Source organism: Condylostylus longicornis, unplaced genomic scaffold (genome assembly GCF_029603195.1).
Source record: "Condylostylus longicornis isolate FDR11 unplaced genomic scaffold, ASM2960319v2 ptg000101l, whole genome shotgun sequence".
NCBI classification, from domain to species: domain Eukaryota; kingdom Metazoa; phylum Arthropoda; class Insecta; order Diptera; family Dolichopodidae; genus Condylostylus; species Condylostylus longicornis.
Window position 1 is genome coordinate 1,423,129 of NW_026578069.1, and position 23,616 is coordinate 1,446,744.

Below are 23,616 nucleotides of genomic sequence, written 5' to 3' on the forward strand. Positions count from 1 at the left end.
TTTTGCTTATAAACAAAATTACACCGTCTAGCGAAAAAATATGTAGCAGATTGCCTTACTTTCAAAATTTGTGATTACAAAATTAACATATATTCAAATTGAGTTTATTTAAGCCCTGATGCATATTTTTCACAAAATTCTAACTTCTTAATTAATATTTGTTAACATTATTGAGATGACATGGAAAAAATAGCTTGACAGTGTTGCCTTCACGTATAATTTAATGTAAATCGCTCAGTTCTGAATAATATACACATTGCAGATTATTTTTCATGACTGGTGATAAATTATTTATGGTTAATGAAAGACACAATCAATCTCAACATTGCATATAAATCCAATTAAATGAACATAAAATTGGGGATATGAATTACTCATACTCATGACTATTCGTATGTTATTAAATAAATTTGAACACTAGTAAATAGAAATATCCTCTATGACGACAATATTGGCAATATTTTTAAAATATAACAAAAACTTTTCTAGTTTAATTCTATATTCAATTCTACTCCTTTACTCTCCTAACTTAATAAAAGTGCTAACACTTTTTTCAAAAAAAAATAAAAAACTCACTACTATTTCATTTGACGAAAAACAAAAGTTCCCTAAAAAAAATTTTAAGAACGTAAAAATATTTACTATGGGCTCAACACAGCTACATAAAAAAATTTGTTTCCCCTTATTTCTTAAATAATTAAAAGCACATGGCAATCATAGAATATGCAAACAATATCTACATATGCATATCTTTTGTTTACACTACCCACATCCATACATACATGCGTATATGTGTGTATAAGCTTTTTTTTTTAAATTTTTATTATCTACAATTTAATGTGACAGTTTTAGAGGCTCATCTAAGAGATAACAAAACATAATTTAACAAAAAAAAATAATATAAATTAAATGGAAATAAAAAATGTTTTAATATTATTTGAAATAAAACAAAAACAATCTACATACCTACATACATGACATTTTTGAATAAAAAGTGAACAGCACTTAAGCAGGTGTTAAAATAGTAATAAAAAATGTAGTGAAAGAGTGAAGAAGACAAAAAAAAAAAACAATAAAAAAGAAATTAGATATACTCATAAAATCTACAAAAATTTATGAAAAAATTTTTCAAATAGCTGGTAACAAAAAATAAATTTCTGCGTTATGCCTTACTTTAATGTCTTGTACACGTCTAAAATAGATTCAAGAGGAAAGAATATCGTCAGTTCTCACTTCGGTAATCAAAGCATATTTACTCAAATAAATAAAATTCGAGGAAAGTGCAAAAAAATGTATTCAATTAACATGAAAAAAAAATAAATTTCGATATGAAATATTTGCAGCTTATATTAGCACTCAAATTCCAGAACCCGCATTTTTTGTTTTAATACGCTTTTGTATAGGGAGTAAAAATATTAAATTATTTTAATTTTTTCTGTCAAAATTCCAGTGTGTATTTGATACAATCTCCATTAACTTTGCTACAATCTTATGTAATACATAATGTGTATTAATTTTAGACGACGCTATGTTTTGTCATCGAATTCTAATATTGAATGCCAAAAAGAATGTTTTGCCGAATTGAAAATTAAATCTAAAAAATCTGATGTTATCAGCACATAACCAACCGCAATGCATATTGCCTAGTTTAGTGAAAATGTTACAGATGGTTAGGATAAATGCATTTTGAACACACCATTTCAATTTTGAGAAAGTTAGTAAGCTTTTACCTAACATACCTGGAAAAGTGTAAATTTGGCTCTTAGTAGAATTTCGTTTGTGCTACCTGAATTCCCTAAAAGGTTCACCAGTTAGTTTCGGTAACAACCAGAACTCAAATATCAAATTTCACGAAATTCCATCAATCCGTTTCGTAGATATGGTAAAAAAATATAAAATCGGCCAAAAATTGGGTTTCCGAGCCCAGATGTTTCCAAAAAATTTATAGATTTATTGTTTCACTCTGAATTTAAGTATTTAATTTCAAGAAAGTTGGTTGATAATTTCCCTTTATATACTCAAAAATGTTAATTGGTAAAAAAGGTTTTAGAGGTCTTGTATATTACAAAAGCTCGCCAATCCATACACAAACAGATCGACAGACCGGCAGACAGAGAGACTGACATCTCTCCAAAAATAGTTTATTTTTACTTTCTACTACAGAGAAATGCGTTCCTCTCGATAACTCGACATCCGAAATTTGATGGCATCACATTACCTTCGTTATTGTACGCAATTGGATCAGTAAAAAAAAAGATGGAGGAAAGAATTTTTTATTAATTTCTTTATTTTTTTGTTTAATTGTTACCATAACTATACATTTTATATTGAATGTTTAATGACAGCAAGCACTTTAAGATAACGTAACACACTTATACGCACGATTATATTAAATAAAAATGTCCTTAAAAAGGTAATTTGTAATTTTTTACACACTTAAATACCCCTATTATCTGAGTACGAATAAAAGTGTTGCTATCTGTCTAACCTTTTTGAACTATGACAAAAAAAAAAGGTATATAAAAAATTTGAGTGTCTGTATACTATAAAATCAAGTGACGTGAGTTTTCTTAAAGTGTTTGGATAAAGCTTAATAAGTGCCTAATAAAAAAATAAATTATGGGAAATATTGTATTGTATGTGGCACACGAATTTTGATTTAACTTGAAAAATCTATGACAAGTTTGACGTGCGGTTCAAGTATGGCTCTAAAATTTTTGGAATTATGTCGTCTTTCATTTCCATTAAGATTAAGTGTTTAAGTCCGACGAACTTCCACCGCGGACATTTAATATTCAAATTTTTGTTTTTCAATATCCAATCTAGAATTTTACAAGTTATACAACAAAAGTACCTTACTTCCATTATCATTATTTTTTCCCCCAAAAATTGTAATCATATTAAAAGAAGAAATGATTTCAACTTACCTGAAATAAAGAAAAAAAATAAATAAATTAATAAATTTTATAAATAAATTGTTATAATTAAATTTTTGTAACTGTTTACAGAAATTTTACAATAATTATACATTCAGTATAATTATATAGTAATTACAGTTAAGCAAGTCTTTTCACTAAAAACCAAACACTTGCAGATTTGAAAACATGATAAAATCTTAAATTTATCCTATCCATTCTTGTGTATTGCGGCTCAATATATAATGGATTTGAGGCGCCAATCACAGGAAGCTACTCACGTCAAAAATTTTACGATGAGTCCCTCACAAGTAACATTGAGAGACGGAAACACAATACTTCAGTAAGTCATGAAAAATTATACATTTTAACAATCCCCATAAAATAATCATAACCTCTTTAAATTTAATTTAAATCATAAATTCCACTTGCAGGTACTTATTACCTACATATGTATGTATGGATGTATATGTATATTTACTATGTGCCATAAATTTATATTTCATGAGTTAATTAATATGGCATAAAATTGGGATCATGTCATATTATAAAGCAAATATAACAATTTTTTTTTTACAATTTTGTAGGTATTTTTAATTTTTTTTTTGTACTTTTTTAACAAAATTCATATGGAAATGACTGCTCATTTGTATATAGACTGGGGTATTCAATTTTCCTGCCTTATTTTTTTTCTGTCAGAAATTAAACGCAAACGTTTTTTTTTTTCGCATTTCTGTTATTATTTTGATAAGTAAGCTTAATTTTTATTTTCAGTTATTTCAGTATCCATATCACGTGCACGTATCTTAAAACTTACATACATATCATTACTTAAACGGGCAATGAAAAAAGAAAAAAACAAATTATGTACCTTTTACAGGGTACCGTAATTTTTTGTTATTCTTCCACAATAACTTCACTTTCTCTGTGAAGAAAAAAAAAAACACAAAGCTTTTTCTTTCTTTTTGTGCGGGAATGATGAATGTTTTGTTCGAGTAAAGTATTTTAAGTCAATTTTTTAAGTACACATGTTTTAAAATATTGCTATACTTGTTGTATGAATGTGTTTATATGCATAGACAAATAAATACACCTCCGCACACAATTTTATGCTATTGTTATTAGAGATATCATTACATATTGTAATATGATACAGTATAGGTATGTTATGTATGCAAGTTTGTACTTATAATGTTACAATGTATGTATGTGTGTATGGAAGAATAATATTATGTAGGAGAACAATTAAATTCCACATGATTAACCAGCAATTTGTAAGTTGTTTAGGTTTTCACAGTAAAATTAATAAATTTTCTATTCATATACTTAAAATTTACTTACACATATACAAGCATTATTTCGCATATATTTTTAGTACGGATTTGTTGTTTAGTATATGGATGAAAAATTAATTGTTAGTAAAAATTTTTAATTTGTAAATAAGTTGTTTTATTACTTGATTTCCAAGAAATACCGAGCATTTCAATATACTTTTGAAATGCAACCAATTAAAAGATTTGAATACTAGCTCTACATTAATTGCACTCTACTAATTTATTCTACTAAAGTGCTTATATTAAAATATTCTGTCTATAGTTCAGCATAAATATTCGAATTTTTATCGAACATTCTACAATAACCATAAAATTTAAATAACTTGAGAATTAGAACCCTTTTCACCTTCTAAACTTAGTAAATACAAAAAGTATCAAATACTATACTGCTTGTTATCATATCACATGTAATTATGTTTAAATCTTTCTATCTGTAAATACTGACATTAACTGTAATTACATAAATATTTTTGTTAGATAAACAGACAGAATCAAACATATTATTTAATGATTTCGAAAAAGAGAAAATATCTATCTGAATTTATATTAACACACACATATACCAAATATCATCAGTATAACACAACTTACATTACACTGAAACATTGTTATTATTAACATTATTATTAAGAATTAGGAATCTTATATTGTATAATTTATTATACAATTCAAGAACGTGTACATTATTTTTTTTTAATAAATGCTCATACGAGTATACACATACCAAAATACTACGTAAAATTGTATATTTTTAGAAAAGAAAGCATATAACAACTAACACAACACCATTTTTAAAGAAACATACATTATATGAATTTTTATTTTTACTTAATTGTATAATAAGATTCAGTTATTGTAATATTACAGGTGTGAGAAATATAAAGCATTCGGACCAAGGAATTAATATTTTTATTGTGGAAGTTAAGAAAAATAGATCAATTTGTTAGGGTTAGCTTTGTCCAAATTGTCTAAATTTAAAAAAATTTTTCAATGAAATTTTAAATTGAAAACGAAGATTTAAAATACTGCGGTATTTCAAAAACAATATAACAAATTCGAGCTAATATTGCCTTTAATATTAAAATCACGTTGTTGTGTGTATAGCTTGTAGAAGTAAATAATTTAGTTAACAATAATTTGGAAAACTATTTACAAATTACAAAATATTGCTTATATTCTTAAAATTCTTATTCCAGTGCATTTGAAACATGCCGCCCCCCCCCCCCCCCCCTATACTTTGTGAACAAATCTTCGGTTATTTTATATTTAAAAAATATAGATTCTTGATTATTCTTAAATAATACTGAAGAGTAAATTAGTGTATCACTAGTTCTGTACTGGATAATTTGTCTCTTTAATTGCCAATGTCAAACAGGCAAGCATGAATCATCTATCGTAGCAACAAGTAATTCCCTTATTAATTCTTATAATTTGAATATTATTGCAGGGCTAATAAATTAATGTATAACAAATTCAATACAATATTATTGCTGAAAATAGAAGTTGAAATATGAACACTTTGTTCCATTTAAAACCTCAGTATAAAACTAAATTTTGAGTTAATAAGAAAAATATTTGGAAAACGATATTATACCATATAATATGAGTGTATGTATTATTTTTCCTATATATAGAATAAAGAATTCATTAACTCCCACTCCGAAGAAACAAATATGTACCCGAAAAATTTAATGTTTACGGATTCTGCTATCACCAAAATGAATAGTGAGTACATTTTTTTTTTTGAAATCATATTATGTGATTACGTTGCGGTGAACATCTTTCTTTAAATACAATAATTTTAATGTTCTATTATGAAAATTTATGTACTACTAGCGCTACTTAATACTAATTTAAACAAACATAAAAATATAACATTATTTGGCGATAGTATAAAATTGTTGTTTGCTTTTTTGTTGTTTTTGTATGATAAGTTTAAATAAAGATAACAAAATTTCTAATTTTAAAAAGGTATACAAGCAATCATATATATAGGTATTTTCGTATATAGATTATGTTGTACATATACTGTATATGCTTAGTAAGTATAAAGAATATAATAATTGAGAATATTATAGAAGAATACGAGAATTCCACACATACGTAATGTTTTCCTCATAAAATAATGTTTATAATTAATGTTAATGAATTCATTTTTTTTTTTTTCGAGATCAATGAAAGTAAAATCCGTTGTATGATGAGTGAATTAACTTATATTATTATTGTCTAACTGACTAACGACAAGGTCAATAACAATAAAGAATAATTTTCAATTTTTGTTTTTGTATAATGAACTTTAACTCAAACAAATTGACTTTCTTCGTTTTAATTTGATTATAATATTTTCTTGTGGGCGATCGCATTCTGATTGAAGTACGTATTTAGCTTTGCTTCTCGAGTTATTGGGCCGGAAATTTCCTTGTTATGAAAATATTACAATTTGGGAAAAGGCTCATGGTAATTCCACTCACTTTGCAGATCTGTTGTTTAAGAGAATTTTACGGATTATTTTGCATCGAACTGAATGCAAAATGCAATTATTAATGTAAAAAAGGTTATAATTACAGTATAACTGTAGAACAGTCCAAGTACCATACATAATCTCATACAAATACAAGAACTATAAAATCAGTATAATGTAGAATAATTTCAGACAATTCAAATTTGAGATTTACAGTTTTGCTTCTATATTTTTAATAAAAAAAACATATTGTACACGTATAACATATGCCAATTGTTACAAGAACTTCTGAATTTTAAATTGTTTCACTTTAAATTTTCTGACATTTAAAAAAAAGAAACAACAAAAAAAAATTTATGTTTAATAGATTTACAGTAGAGTTAAATAGCGTTTAAATAATAGATCATTTGTCTTTCCGCGAAAAAAAAAAAATAAATATTTATAAGAACAGTAAGCATAACAACGTTAGATATTACGTAATTTTTCATTTTGAAAAGTTTCACAGAAAAAATTCCCCTATATTGTTACCTACAAACATATGTACATACTTGTACGTATGGTGTATAATTTTCTTTATATAGAAAATTTTATTTATAAAATAAAACAATCATGCAAAGTAAAAAATGAAAAACACATAGAATTGAAATTTTGGAGTAAATGAAGATGAAAGATAACATTGTGTAATAAGCACATGTGTGCATTCGATTACATAATTTTTTACGTTGACGTTTCTGTTTTGCTTACTTAACTTCTTTCTATAGCGAAATTATGTATGTACATTTGAAAAAGTTTAAATTGAAATTGAAATCAAAATTTTAATATGGAAAATAAAATTTTGCTGATAAATAAAGTTTATTAATCTATTATGTTCAAAAAATATACAGAAAATTTTTTCGAACTTAAGCCGAATCAGAAAAAGGCACATATGATATACATCAATTGAATACACGTGGCGGTTTCTATAATATTAGAATTGAAAATCATATTAAGTAATTAGGCGTATAGTCTCTTCTTGGCTTGAATTCTCGCAACTAAATTAAGATTGCTTAAGAACCTTCAAATTTGAGTTAGTACTCAAATTCAAATGTAGATTGTCTCTTATATTATACTTATATTTAATTATTTATGTTTGCCAAAATCAAATCATGTGAATATCATTTAACACTTTGAAACAAAACTGGATACCAACAGCATTACAGAACTTTTACATTTCAAAATTTTGAATTTTGTTACTTCCAAATTTAAATTAAGAATTTACATGCAGCCAAACCAAATTAAAATTACTATTAATATTCCGCTAAATTAAATTTAATTTCTAATTTTATAGTTTTTAAATTAAATTTTTAAAAAATTAAATATAGTAAAATTTATACAAATTTAAATGGCACACTTCATTTATAATAAGATTAAAGGAACATAAAAATTAATAGGTACTCGAAATGTGCGGCAATAATTCGAAAGCCGTAAAAATATGTTATCAGAAAAAATTATTTATTTTTTCCTTTATTTTTCATATAGACCAAATGCTAACAAAATGAATTGTGGGCGAATATTAAATTGCTATATTATAATTAAATTTTTTTTTTTATTACAATATTTAATTAAAAAATTTCTCACTTTAATATCCATATTATGTATTTTGTAATTTCCCCAGTGAAAATTATTATAAAAGATAAATCTAACTGCTGCATTAGTAATTCGCCTGGTTCTGTACCTCTGTATGTACATATATTATACGTATTTATTTCTAAATTAGTTTAATAAAATATTTAAATTAAATCTTGAATATAAACAAGTGTACGTACATACATACACACATAGACATAGCTCTACCTTTAACATTTTGCGAATAATAACTGAAAATTTATTTAAAAAAAAAAAAAAACAAAATCATGGAAATTTTTAAATTTATTCAAAGTAATTATCAAAAGTATAACAGAAAATATGAAAAAATAAGAACCTTGAATTATAAATATAAATATTTTTTTTTTTTAATTTCATACTATCTATATCTTAAATCTTTCTAAATCTTAAATAAACAAGGTTTCATATAAGATCTTTTAAGCACTGATTTTGTTTTCAAAACAATATTTTGCTCTTAACTCTTATATACTTAGTCATATTTATAAGTATAGTATTCTTAAAGTAATAAGTTCAGAAATTATATTGGATGGAAAAGGTACTGTATATACTGTGTAACTAGTAAAAGGTACCTTTGATTGTATTACATATACAATACGCACATTGTGTATATGTATGTATTGAATATATTATTTTTCATAGTTTAGAAATTAATAAATACACACTGGAATCATTAACCGCTCCACAGCTGATATATTAAAAGTATCAACAGTATTATTATTAAACATACATATTTTAATATACATATATACATATTATATAATATGTACATACATAATTTACCTCATATAATTACAAAATGTGAAACTCCTCAAACAAAACTATAATTGTGATACACATTTGCGTGTTTATAAGAAATAACAATAAAAAAAAGTTAACATTTTATAGAAAAATAAGTCAATATAGAGCTATATACATATATGTAAACTTAATAAGAAAGAAGGAGGGGGCCTTAAACAAGAAATCACCGTTTATAGCTGCACAATATTTATAAATACAATATACAATTATTACTATTATTACTAAATGATTGAATAAATTGTACGTTAAATATATTTGTACATAGAAATGTTTTATTTATAATATGATATAAAAATGCAAATGACAACTTAAGCGAATAACTTAAATATAGAGTCGTAAATTTAAAATATAAATAAGAATCACAGAAAGAAAAAAAATCACAACATGAACAAATTTGTTAAATGAGCATAACATAAAAGTAAACGTTGAGAAAAAAAAAATTTAAAACGCCACAACTACATACTAATTTTATTTGTAACTACACAAAAGCACAAAAATAAAGTTATAAAATTTACCTTAAATATTATTATTACACACATTCATACGTACATTTTATAATATACGTGTATATATTAAAAAATATACTAAGTATAATCATAATAATTATAAAGTATACCACCTGAGACACCTTTGATAAGTGGACGTCTATAATGAAATTTTAGATTTTGACATGCTTCACATAGTGGTTGAAAAATTAACAATTATTTTTTTTTTTTTGTTATTTTTGTTTTCTCTCTCTCTCTCTCTGTCTGTCATTCGTTTTTCAATTGATATTATTGTCGGCGTTAACAATTAAAATTATTCAATTTTAAGTGGAGTATATATAATCAAGATGAAGAGTAAGTAGGTACTTAATTTATTATATAAAACAATAAAGGTAAGGTAAGTGTGTAATAAGTAGCATACGAAAATTAAAAAAATTAGAAGTTGGTAAGTGATCCGTTATTATATCGGTTTATATAATCTATTATAGCAAACGGAATTAAGTATAGTCAAGAGAGAGAGTTGAAAAATAAAAACAACGTTCCCATTGATCGTCATCAGAACTGTCGTTTAAAAAATTTTACTGAATCAGTGATTATGTTTTTGTTTGAACGGGAGTAGGTATGTATGCATAAAACGTAAAGTGAGGTTGGATCAACTTTGATAGCGATTTCAAATCTACGATATTGAAATTTGTAAAAAAACAATATTTTAAGAAAGCAATTTTTTTTGGAAAATGATTTAATTTATAAATCCAGCAATAAAACGTGGAAAGCCTGTTGCACATACTTGCATGTAAGTAAAATAATAAATTTTGAATTACTTTTTTACGGTATGTTTATTGATGCAGAGAAAAATTGTGGTATAAAATTACGAAATGGAATTTGCGTTTATTTAAAGAACTAACATTAATTCAAATATTGAAACTGCAATAAATAAATATTATAAGTAATATACTTAACTTGTTACCATCGTAACCTAATATCTATATACATATTATAATTTTAGAAGTTGTGTAGAAATAGGTTATAAACGACAAACAGACAAAAATAATCCATGATAATTTTATAAAATTAGAAATTCTAATGAATTAATAAATCATAAGAAAAGTTAAATTGAAATTTGAAAAAACGCAAAGCATTTCATATTAAGTATATTTCTGTGGTTACCAGCAAAATCATTCTACCTATACAAGTCAAATTTCGCTCTTCTTCTTTTCGGTTACGAAATTTATTCATTAAATCTGTATTAGCAAAATAGGAAAAAAAAACAAAACTTCGTTGTAGCAAGCAATTAATCTCTGATTCATCTATATATATATATCAGTTTCAGTATACATATATCAGTTATCGTTTTTAATAATAATTATACTAAATATTAATAAACGAAGAGGATGTTAATCATATACTATATTATTATAAACCGTTTCGAAAATCTATAATACTCTCGAAACGGTGAAAATATCAAAAATCCATAAGAAGAATTCGTGTTTAAGTTCATAAAAAAACATAGACTCAAACCAAACTGTAACAAAATTATATATATACGTTTAATTTTGAACTCTTATGTATATGTACAAATGTATGTACGTATTTTTAATAAAAGCACAATAAAATTTCACTTTCTCTTGAAATTCTTTAGAAGGTTAATAGAATATTTAATGAAATGTTATACTAAATAAAGGAACTGTAAGCAATAATTTAATAATATACTTTCTGTATCATTCTTTGGTATATAATTTATGTAATGTAATGTACATGTATATTATGAGCACAATAAAGTGTTTATTTGGATACGTACATATATATACATATGTATATATGTTTATAACTTATTAATTTAATTTTTTGATTGATAAGATCGCACTGATTTAGAATTGTATAAATAGTATATCAAAAAATATAACATGTATTTATTGTTATTTGAAAAGCATGCGTCATTGAAATGCCCGTTGTTTTGTTAAACTGATTTCGGTGCCTTAAATATGTAACCCTATTTAAGATGGAAATATAAAATTATGCGAAAGTAAATTTAAGTTTATCGTAATATGAAAATTATTTATATTTGCTGATTTTGTGATTTAAATAAAAAACATTATTTTTCTCATTAACCCAAACCGAGCATAAAGCTGACTTAGAAACCGAAGATCAAATTTAAAATTATTAAAAGTTCACAGTGCTAAAGTTGAGTTTCTGTATAATTATTGCATTTCTATGAAATTTTATTCCAGAAAATTGTTGTACTCGTAAGTTCTAGGCCCCTACAATTCAGGTTTTGTCCCTAAAATCCATTTTTAAATTGAAGCAGTAAATTAAAAAATAAATACTTATTTATAAATTTTTTGGAAAATCGGTTTATGTGGGAGTTTACATCTTATATTGTCAATAAGTAGATGTATTACTTTTGCCTATAGTACAAGTAAACGTATAATTTTATTTGTAATTTTCCAATTTATCCTTCTCATCTATAAAATATTTTATTTATTTACGTTATTGAATCGATTAATGTGTTCTTTACAGTACATATACTTTATTTTCTGAAAATTTTTATTGATTATTTATCTGTACCATGTTAAAAAAACAGACAGGTAAGTAATTGATTTTCCTCGGATTATTTTAATTCTTTATATATCAAATACCACATATCATGTCCCGGTTTATATATCGTTATATATTTGTGTACTTGTTTTTTAATAAGATAACAATTATTGTGTGTACATATATGCTTAGATGCTTGCAATAAACTTTTAATATAAAATGCCTGAAGCTTTTTTTTGCACAGGGTGCTTAGGACAATAAAATTTGAAATTGTTGTTGATAATAACACAGAAAAGTAGATTATAGTTTAAATAACAATTTAAAAATATTTCGGGCAATTCACTCTCGATCCGATTGATAAATAATAACTGATTTAGGTTATCGGTATTATTTCGTAGAAATACGCTCCGATAACATCATTAGTATGCAAACTGGTTTGACAATACAACTTTTTGAGTACAATAAAATCTGCAAAGTTTCTTATAAGAAATTCTATAGATTGGTCTAACTTTGTATACGAGGATTCAAAAATTTGTAAATAAACTTGTAGAACTCATAACATCGAACAAAATTTTATGACGATAGCGTGTTCGACTTGGTGGCGTTTTTCAAATTCTACTCGACTTTACTAAAATCAATCATCTAAAATACCTTGTACAAAAGTAGAACTTTGTTTTTCTGTTTTTCTTGTAAATAAATTGTTTGTATGCTAATTTTTTAAGCTTTTAATACTAAAAACCCAAAAAATAACAAAAAAAAAAAAAGTTTCAATTATAAATTCTCAGATATAGAGTAAAATTAAAGAATAAGATAATACAACAAAACTACTCGTCTAACAATACAATTGACACAGAATACAGAAAATGCAGAAAAAAAATAGCAATTTGGTGGAAGAGCGGGTAAGACAAAAAGGCTTTTGTAATAAATTCCGGTTTTAACTTTTTTCTTCTTACGTAAATATAATATGTAATATGCATATATATACATGACATACATATATGTATGTAATAAACATGAGCACATGTGTTCATTAAACGTATTTGTAAATACTTGATAAGTTATTGTAGCAACAACCTGATTTAGATCTTATAAATAAGAAGTTAGAATTTATAAAAAAGAAAAAGTGTATAAATAAACAAGTTGACCTAAATATAATTGATATTTGAATTTAATTGATTGAATTTATTTACGTATGTGTAGATATATATAATTTATTCTAAGATTTCAGTAAGTACGACAACATATTGTGCAGATCTAGACATGGTACATATACCTGTACTTTTATACATATATGTATATTCACTTACAATAAATATTTTAATTTTTATTAAAGTGGAGCTAATAGAAATACTGGAACAGAAAAGTAGTTTCATTCTCTATTTCATTTCGATTTGGACATTAGTGCTTCCAAAGCATTTTATGTGTTTCACAAAATTATGAGGAAATTATTGCTTATAAATCTATTGGTAAAATTTTCAAAAACAAAGAATAAGAACAAATACTTATTGGATGCATAATCGATTTAAAATCTCAGGCAATAAAATCGAAAAACACGTATACAAATCCTATTGTTACCAAAATGAAATTTTCATATAACACAATTCAGATTTTCCTAATTGGCATAATTAGGACTTTATTGTAACATTTTCTAAAAAAAGCCTATATTATAAATTATATTACGATTAATACAGTGTTTTTTTTTTAATTTTCCATAAAATTGGAAACAACTGTCATACGTCTGTTATACATGCACGAAATATTCTGTTACCTTCATTCACGCTCAAATCATTACACAATACGGCCACTGTGTAATTAAAAGCTCTATACTTAAAAGGGTTAACAAATAAAAATAATTTACAAAAAATTCTAAAAAGAAGAATTTTTTTTCATATAATGAAAAAGTGAAAAAAGGTCATGATAAACCACGTAAAATGCAAATCTACATAATATGCAAGGTGATTTAATTAAATAAAAAATTCCTATTTATAGAAAAAATAAAAAAAAAACCAAAAGCATTATTTAAAAAATTTAAGATTTATTTTATACCCATTGAATAAGGAAGCGATTATAGAAAAATTAGAAATATCTAGTCTAAACTATAACAAGATCAAAATTAATTAGATTAACTTTAAAAATAAATAAATACCTTTTGTATTTTTAATATAAGTAAATAAATTTTAAGAGATTCCTACGTAAATAATTGCAACTGAATAATACCAATGAATATTACAATTGGAATAAATTATTTCAAGGATTAACAATTTCTTTTAAATTCTAATGTCATTCGCCGAATATTAATCCGTTAATTCTGCATATTAAATCCAATAATCCAGTATAAGTATATTATTCTAAATAAATTCAACTAGACTCTTTTTTGCAAAGTAAATACGAAAACAAATATTTTTCTGATTAAAGGAGTTCATTGAACTGCAATTTTATGTTGCACGTGCAAGTTATAAAATATTTTGGCAAATAAGTTCAAAATTCTATAATTGTGATTAAACCACATTTTTTTCTGCAATACACCACAATTGGCACATACTCTTAATTTTGTATTAAATAATTGATATTTTGAAATCAGATCAAAAATCATTAACAAAAATTATGATAAAATATTTTTAGGCTGTACGAGTCTATACACGAGATGGCGTTATATTGGCATTATATGTACAATGCCAATTACAAAAAATCTGATGTGGTTAGCACATAACTGCCTGCCATGTATATTGTCTAGTTAAATGAAAGTGTTACAGAAGATTATGAATATGCATTTTAAACACATCTTTACAGTTTTAGGCATTCTAGTGCATTTTTAGTTAAAATTTCTCGAAAAATTTAATTTTGGCTCTTAGCATAGTTTTACGCAGCCACACACGCAACGACAGACCGATATCCGTTTAAAAATAGTTTATTTGCGCTTTACTAATTCGGCATTAACTTAATATCAGAAATTTGGTGTCATCATATAACCGCCTTATTACATGCAATGCGGTCGGTAAAAACACAATATATATACAATAAATTATGATTAACAAAATTAGTTAAAAAACAATTAATTTAATTGTTTTTTAAAATGTAAAATTAATTAAATAATAAAAGTCTCTATGAAAATCATAATTATTATTGAAATTCTTTTGAAGATTAATTTAAATTATATTTTTCGAAAATCCTCAATTTTATTTTTGCACAAAATAAAGCAAGTAAAATTTTAATAACACAATTTCAATAGAAAAATTTACTATACCACCTACTCCATAGCGTTTTGAAGCAAATCATATATTTTATGATTTTTAATTTTTGGAAATATCAAAGGTTATTAATACTCAATTATAATTTTTAGAAAATTATTTGAATATAATGGGGGTGGAATGATAAGGTATGTAGGATTTTTATTATATTAAGTATAATTATGTATTAAGTATTGATTTCACTTTAAATTTATTAAATTTACGAAATTTTTGGTTATGTTTTGTGGAACTTTGTCGTCTATGAATTACGTAAATGAAATTCGCAAAATATATATTTTTACAATTCATGAATTAAATGTGTAACAGATTATTAAAATATTAAGAAAATAGTTGCGTTATGGAAGTATAATTTTCAAACAATTTTCATTTAAAGTTCATAGTTTCCAAAATGATGTGTTTTGAAACGATTGCACGCGAGTTAGAATAGTTGTACTGTAGAATAGATAAATCTTAATTTCTCTAATTCTATAATGCTGTAATTTCTCTAATTCTTTAATTCCTTAATTCTTCTAATTCTAATTCTATTCTATAATTTAATGTTAAATTTCAGACTCTAAACTAAGCCCAGGACTACGAAACTAACAACCATTAAGGATTACTGTAACGTCTTTGCTTTTTGCGTGAAAGAACTGACTAACCCTGTTTTATAATTCATTGAAATTTATAGATCGAAAAGCACGATAAGGTCGCCAAATTCTACTAAATTAAAAAATTAAAGTCATGGTCATTATCAGAAGCAAAAATTTCGTGACATTTTTACAATTTTCAATTACAAAGTAGAATGGAAAACGGATTTTTTTTATTGCTTTTATGAAAATTTTTTAGTCCCAGAAATAAATTTGTTTATTTTAAAATAAAGTAGCAACTTAACAATCTAACCAATAACAGCATGAATGTGTAAAACCTCAAAAAACAAGAGTAAAACACATGTTTACTTTAAGAATTTAATAAATTTGGAAAGATTAACATAAACTGCACAAATGTGTGTCTGATTGTGTACAATTTACACAAAAAAAAATAATTCAACAAATTTCAGTTTTTTAAATTCCACTCATAATTTATCCAATTTCTGCCAATAATTTGAAATTAATACAATTTACAAAAAAAATTAAAAAAAAAAAACATCAAACACTAGAAAACGTTTCCTATTTTTTTTAATCAATTTATTTAATTTGGTTGTGTCTGTCTATTTTTTTTTTTAATTTTTTTTATTTATTTTTTAATTTTTAATTTATTTTCTACATGAACAAATTTACATTATATTTGAATTCCAATTTTATTAAAAATCCAAAATAAATTTTTGCCCTTCTCTACAAACCATCACATTTTGTTTATTTTTTTTTCCGCCATCACCTACTGAACCTTAAAGCTTCAGTTTTTAAATTAAATACTGAATGGAAGTCTTTATTTTTACAATTATTTTTATAAGTATAAAATATTAATAGGTATTATTTCTAAATAATCTAAAAAATACGAAATTTGTCACTAGTGTATTCTAAATAATATTAGGCTTCAACTATTTTAGATATAGATTTACTCATTATTTTTGACAATTTGGTCAAATTTAATGAATGCAAATTTAGACGAAATTCATGTGTTTAAAACTAGGCCGGATCAAACAAAATATACCCGTAATAAGCATTCAAACAGTTTAGTGATCTAAAAAATCGTATACTAATCGAAAAATGTTCTGATTTATTAAATGTAGTAAATTGTGTCACTTAGTGAAAGCCAAAATTTTTAATTATGCCTATTTTATACACTGTTGCTTTCTTGATATGCGATTTATAATATGTATTTGAAGGTCTGCTACGCACGCAACTCTATTAAAAATAATCAAAACCATTTGATTATTCTATAATAATACCCCTAATAATACTTTCCGACCTTTGCCCCTTTTATAAAATTTGAATAGCCGAATAAAATTATAAATCGATTTTAAAACCTTTTATCCAATTATTAGCAAAAGTTTTCATGCTCTTACTATCCTGACCAAATTTCAAACTCATTCTAATCCAATTTAATATTTTTCCATCAAATTTCATTTGAAAATTTGATTTCCAGTACTAAAATATCGAAAACACGTCTCTGGTTTTAAAAAATATTTTCATCAACAATTTTTTAATAGGATCGTTTTACTTTTATTGCTTACTGTACGAACGTATGTATGTATATGTAGATATATTATGCATAAATGAATGTTTTCTAAAAAAAAATGTTTTATCCTTTTTGATTCTAAATCCAACGGAATTAATAACGATTTTCATTTGAATTAAATAAAAAAAAAAAAATTGCAAATAAAAAATAAAATACTAAGAATTATAAGAGAACAAATTGTAAAAGAAATGAAGAAAACCAGTTAATTTTATTTTCTAACAGTATTTAAATGACAGCAGTTGAATTCAAGTTTAGAGCAAATGTACATGTGTTTATGTTCTTTGGTTAGTAGTACCGTTAATAGAGTAACAGAGAGAAACAGAAAAAGAAAAAACTTCAAAATGAATACGAAAAAAAAAAACGAAAGAAATATTTTTAAAAGTATGAAATTATTTTTGAAGAGAATCCATCTCTCCCTAGAAAGGACTAGAACTCTGTGATAGAATGAAAATCGCAAGGGAAAGGCATGTTATTTTTTAATTTTTTATAATATAATAGGATAAAAATAGTTAAAGTTAGAAAGAGACAAAATAATGATAATGAAAATAAAGCAAAAAAAAAAATTGAAAAAAGAAAAGAGAAAACAAAATATAACGGAAATAAAAACTAAAATAATAAAAAGATGGAAGAAGCAAAGGAAATGATTCAAAAGTGAATCGCTTGAGCAATAAATTCTTTTTATACATTTTAACAGATTGTTTTCAAGTCTATAATCTTTCTAGCTCTTTCCGTCCTAAGTATTATACTTAAAGAAGAAAAAAAGTAATAAAACCCAACAGAAAACAGAGAAAAAAAAAGTGAATATTTAAAATTAAATTTGTAAATATTTTTGTTAAATTAACTCTTTTGTTTTTTTTTTTTGTTGCCTATTAAATTGACTCTTTTGAAGCTCAAAGAAACCTCAAACCATATTGAATTTAATATTGGATTTTATTTAGTTTAATTTTGCAAAAATATTTTAAAATCTTCTTTAGTAAGAACATAGAATAGAAGCCCTGTTAAAATTTCCTATAACATGATTGAGAATATTTAATGGTCCTTTGACTCTATTGTAAAATTAGGAGCTTTTGCATCACATTTTCAACCGAACTGTAACACATTTTCAATCAGATTTTAATGAACAACACAAAGGCAGTTTTCAATCTAATTCAAATTATTAAACTTATGTAGTTCGCAATTTGACTAAACGATATATTTTATCATGCTAAGTATTTAATATTTGTGGTACACAAAATTAACAAACATTTTGAGAGGCTAAAATTTTTTATTTTGGGATTCTTCATGTTCAAAATACGGATCTTCAACAAATTTTCAGGATTAATTTTGTAATTTAAATAGTTTTGGAAGAAATGTGACAATTATTGTGTTATACTTGCATAAAAAAACGTGAGTTTATATTGTTTCATTAATTTACGATAATGAGCCACATTTACGATATTGAGCAACTTTTACGATAATGAGTTAATAATTTACAATCACATTATAATACTTAACTATTATAATTTCTTTCAAATTTTGTTAGCAGATTGTGTTATTTTATGTTGCCTCATTCACTTACTCTTGATTCAATACTCAAGTAGTTAATCATTTTTGAATTTTATGGATAATTTTTGAATATTGTTTGTGTAAAATTTTACCATTATTTCTTTTAATATTACCTTTTATTTTGAATTTTTAAGCTTAAAAGGTTTCATTATTCTTTACAAATTTTATTGTTCATTGAATACTTGTTAGAAATACTTAATATTATTCCTCAATACACTCATCTGGTTATACTCGTAATAATTCCGAATTTAAAAACCATAACTTGATCTTCAGTAAAAAGATTGAAAATGTATATTAAAATTCAATTATTTTTTTCTTCATAAAATTCTCATAACATGTTCCGATTTAACATATTCTTCTCATTTTCATTTTAGAGTTTCTTTATTATTAAACAATAGATTTTTAAGTAATAGGGTATCATCAATTGAAATAATTTGAGGCATTCATTTTTAATCCTTTAAAATTGTTCTTCATTTCAAATGATAATTTACTGTGCGTATATCGTAAGGAATACCAACTCACACGTCTTAAAAGACAAAAACAGGATATTGAAAATTAGAAGTTTGCAGTCAATTTAATTGGTTTCAGGTGATAATCAATTTTTTAAAAGATTTGCAGCAGATAATACCGGCCATTAAAACACGCGGCGTCAATTTACCATACCCCATCTTAGAGCGTTTTCTGATAACAACAACAAATTTTTCATATTACCTAACATATCTGTATTTAGAATGTTATTAGCTTTAAAACACACAAATAACACATGATAAAATGAAATTTAGGGAATTGCAAGAACTGTCCTAATTTTCATATAAATACTGATTTCCTTATTTTCTGGAATTTTCGTATTTCATTTTTCAATAATCGGCTTTTTTATCCCGTATATTGTTTCAAGAATCTTATATTTATATAAATGACCTTATACGTCATCCCCTTCCAATTCATATTTTGAACCAGTACGAAATATTACTTTAATACTTCCCTGAAAACATTGCACCACATATGAGCCTTGAAAATTTAAAAAAAATTTTTTGGATATCATTTTCCTTTCTTTTATTTCTGTGTAAGTTGTGAATGAAAAATTTTGAATTCCAAAAATAGATTCTCTTTCACATAAAAAAAAAAATCAAAATCTATTTTGCATTATAAATCCATAAACAATTAAGCAGGAACCATTTTTCTAGTATAAAATTTATAGTCCAAAAAATAAAAATTTATAGTCTACCGCATTTAAATGAAAACACTATGAAAAATGTGTTTAACTGTAAATTGATGTTACTAGTTATAAAAAAAGAACATAAAATTAAATTCTAAATCTTTATTAAGATATTTTAAATAAAAAATTTCCTCATAAATTTGAGCTGTAGCATGCGTTTTTGGGAACTCAAATAATTAAGGGTTATATTGAATTGAAGTGCAATCCCACACCTTGGTACGTCTGTACACGGACTTTTTACTTAGCAATATAAAATAAACAAAATTTGGCAGGAATACCATCGTTTTTAGCAGCTTTTTATACCCTGCACTTCGTGAAGGGTATATTAACTTTGGTATGGAGTTTGTAACTACTTGAAGGAGTCATCTGCGGTATGGACATATATATATATTCTTGCTCAGCGTAAAATTCTGCGTTGATTTAGACATGTCCGTCCGTCCGTCCGTCCGTCCGTCCGTCCGTCCGTCCGTCCGATCGCACGATAACTCAAATACGAATAATGCAATCGACACCAAACTTTCACAAGTTGTTTCTTTTGTGCCAAGGACGAACCCTATTGTTATTGGACCAATTCGGACAACGGGTTCGGGGAGCTGCCATACAACTCAAAGAGTTTATTTTAATTATTTCAAAAACTAATAAAGGTACAAACACAAAATTTTGTATACATGTGTCCAATTACATTCTACATATGCTCTAAAAATTTTAATGAGATAGCTGCACCGGTTCGGGTGGCTGCCATACAACTCCAAAAGCAAATTTTTTATATTCGGCAAAATAATAAAGTCAGATTCATGAAACTTGGCAGTCGCGTGTCCAATTATAGGTCAAAAATATTTCTGAAGTTTTGGTGGAATTGCTTGACAGATTCGAGCAGCTCCCATACAAGTCCAAAAGCTTATTTTAAATATTTGGAAAAATAATAAAGTCAGATTCATGAAACTTGGCAGTTGTGTGTCCAATTATAGATCAGATATATTTGCGAAGTTTTAGTGGAATTGCTTGGCAGGTTCGAGTGGCTCCCATACAAGTCCAAAAGCTTATTTTAAATATTTGGAAAAGTAATAAAGTTAGATTCTTGAAACTTGGCAGTTGTGTGTCCAATTATAGATCAGATGTATTAGCGAAGTTTTAGTGGAATTGCTTGGCAGGTTCGAGTACCTGCCATACAACTCCAAAAGCTAATTTTAAATATTTGGAAAAATAATAAAGTCAAATTCATGAAACTTGGCAGTTGTGTGTCCAATTATAGATCAGATATATTTGCGAAGTTTTAATGGAATTACTTGGCAGGTTCGGGTACCTGCCATACAACTTCAAAAGCTAATTTTAAATATTTGGAAAAATAATAAAGACAGATTCATGAAACTTGGCAGATGTGTGTCCAATTATAGCTCAAAGATATTTCTGAAGTTTTGGTGGAATTGCTTGACAGATTCGAGTGTCTCCCATACAAGTCCAAAAGCTTATTTTAAATATTTGGAAAAGTAATAAAGTTAGATTCATGAAACTTGGCAGTTGTGTGTCCAATTATAGGTCAAAGATATTTCTGAAGTTTTGGTGGAATTGCTTGACAGGTTCGAGTGGCTCCCATACAAGTCCAAAAGCTTATTTTAAATATTTGGAAAAGTAATAAAGTTAGATTCTTGAAACTTGGCAGTTGTGTGTCCAATTATAGATCAGATGTATTAGCGAAGTTTTAGTGGAATTGCTTGGCAGGTTCGAGTACCTGCCATACAACTCCAAAAGCTAATTTTAAATATTTGGAAAAATAATAAAGTCAAATTCATGAAACTTGGCAGTTGTGTGTCCAATTATAGATCAGATATATTTGCGAAGTTTTAGTGGAATTACTTGGCAGGTTCGGGTACCTGCCATACAACTTCAAAAGCTAATTTTAAATATTTGGAAAAATAATAAAGACAGATTCATGAAACTTGGCAGATGTGTGTCCAATTATAGCTCAAAGATATTTCTGAAGTTTTGGTGGAATTGCTTGACAGATTCGAGTGTCTCCCATACAAGTCCAAAAGCTTATTTTAAATATTTGGAAAAGTAATAAAGTTAGATTCATAAAACTTGGCAGTTGTGTGTCCAATTATAGATTAGATATATTAGCGAAGTTTTAGTGGAATTGCTTGGCAGGTTCGGGTACCTGCCATACAACTCCAAAAACTAATTTTAAATATTTGGATAAATAATAAAGTCAGATTCACGAAATTTGTGTGTTCAGTTATAGATCAGACATATCCGTGAAGTTTCTATAGAATGGTTTCACAGGTTTGAGTAATTGCTATACAACAATGAAAGGTGCAGGGTATAATTCAATCGGTTCATACCGACTGAAACGTTTTTACTTGTTAGAAGTTAATTTTTGTTAAAAATTAACTTGCCAACTCGAAATACAAATATAAATCAAACATGTTAAATAAATTAATGAATTAGAGCCGAAAAAAAATCGACATAACTTCTAATTAATCAAACATTCGAGATTTATGTACAACAATAAATACGATATATTCGCAAATTTTTCCAGTAGGCGTTTTCTCAAAAATTGTTTTTCTTCTATTTACAGCAAAATTGATGACTTTTACCTATACACGAAAGTATTTCTTACCTATGGGCGGGCGTATTTATTAAAACTAGGGCGCCGAACAGATTAGAACCGGGTCTCTGCGTTAAATAATTATTTGTAACTATATTCCCTCTAGTCATGTTCATGAGCTAAGAAATGTGTGTATTTGTGTAATTTTTAGTACTTTTCCAAAAAATTTTTGAAAAAAAGTGCTTATTAGTTTCACTCTGTCCGTCCGTCCGTCCGTCCGTCCGTCCGTCCGTCCGTCCGTCTGTCCGTGTGTCTGTTTACAAAACTTCTACATTCTTAAAGATAGAAAGCCGAAATTTAATACGTATATAGATCTTTACTAGAAACTTATTTCCGTGGAACAAAATTTTTACCTATCTCCCCCCCTTTAGAAGTTATACCCCCCCAAAACCCTAAAAATGGCCTTTTTTAAATATTTGTTGCAATGAAACCATAAACATTTTTGAAATTTTGCAAACGCAGAAAGACAGTGGCTTGCTTCCCCTAGCGCGGTATACTACAGTTAAACTTTAGAAAAACAAAATGGCCGTTCAAATTTACCGTTATCTTAAGTCGTTTTTTTTCCAAATTTTTGATGTCATTTTTCTTCAAGACCCCAGCCTGAAGAACTTTGACATTTTAGGAGCTTTTAGACATTAACAAAGAATTCATTTCGTTAGAAGAAATTTTTTTT

The 23,616-nt window shown here is 25.9% G+C and overlaps 1 long non-coding RNA gene across 1 annotated transcript in view; it reads right to left on the reverse strand.

Annotated features, from left to right (window-relative positions):
- Window positions 1–2,815: 2,815 nt before the first annotated feature.
- Window positions 2,816–23,616, reverse strand: part of LOC129614134 (uncharacterized) — an 82,370-nt gene continuing 61,569 nt past the window's right edge. The window contains exon 3 of the long non-coding RNA XR_008697358.1: window positions 2,816–2,927. This is a non-coding gene — a long non-coding RNA (uncharacterized LOC129614134). The remainder of the gene's footprint in view (window positions 2,928–23,616) is intronic.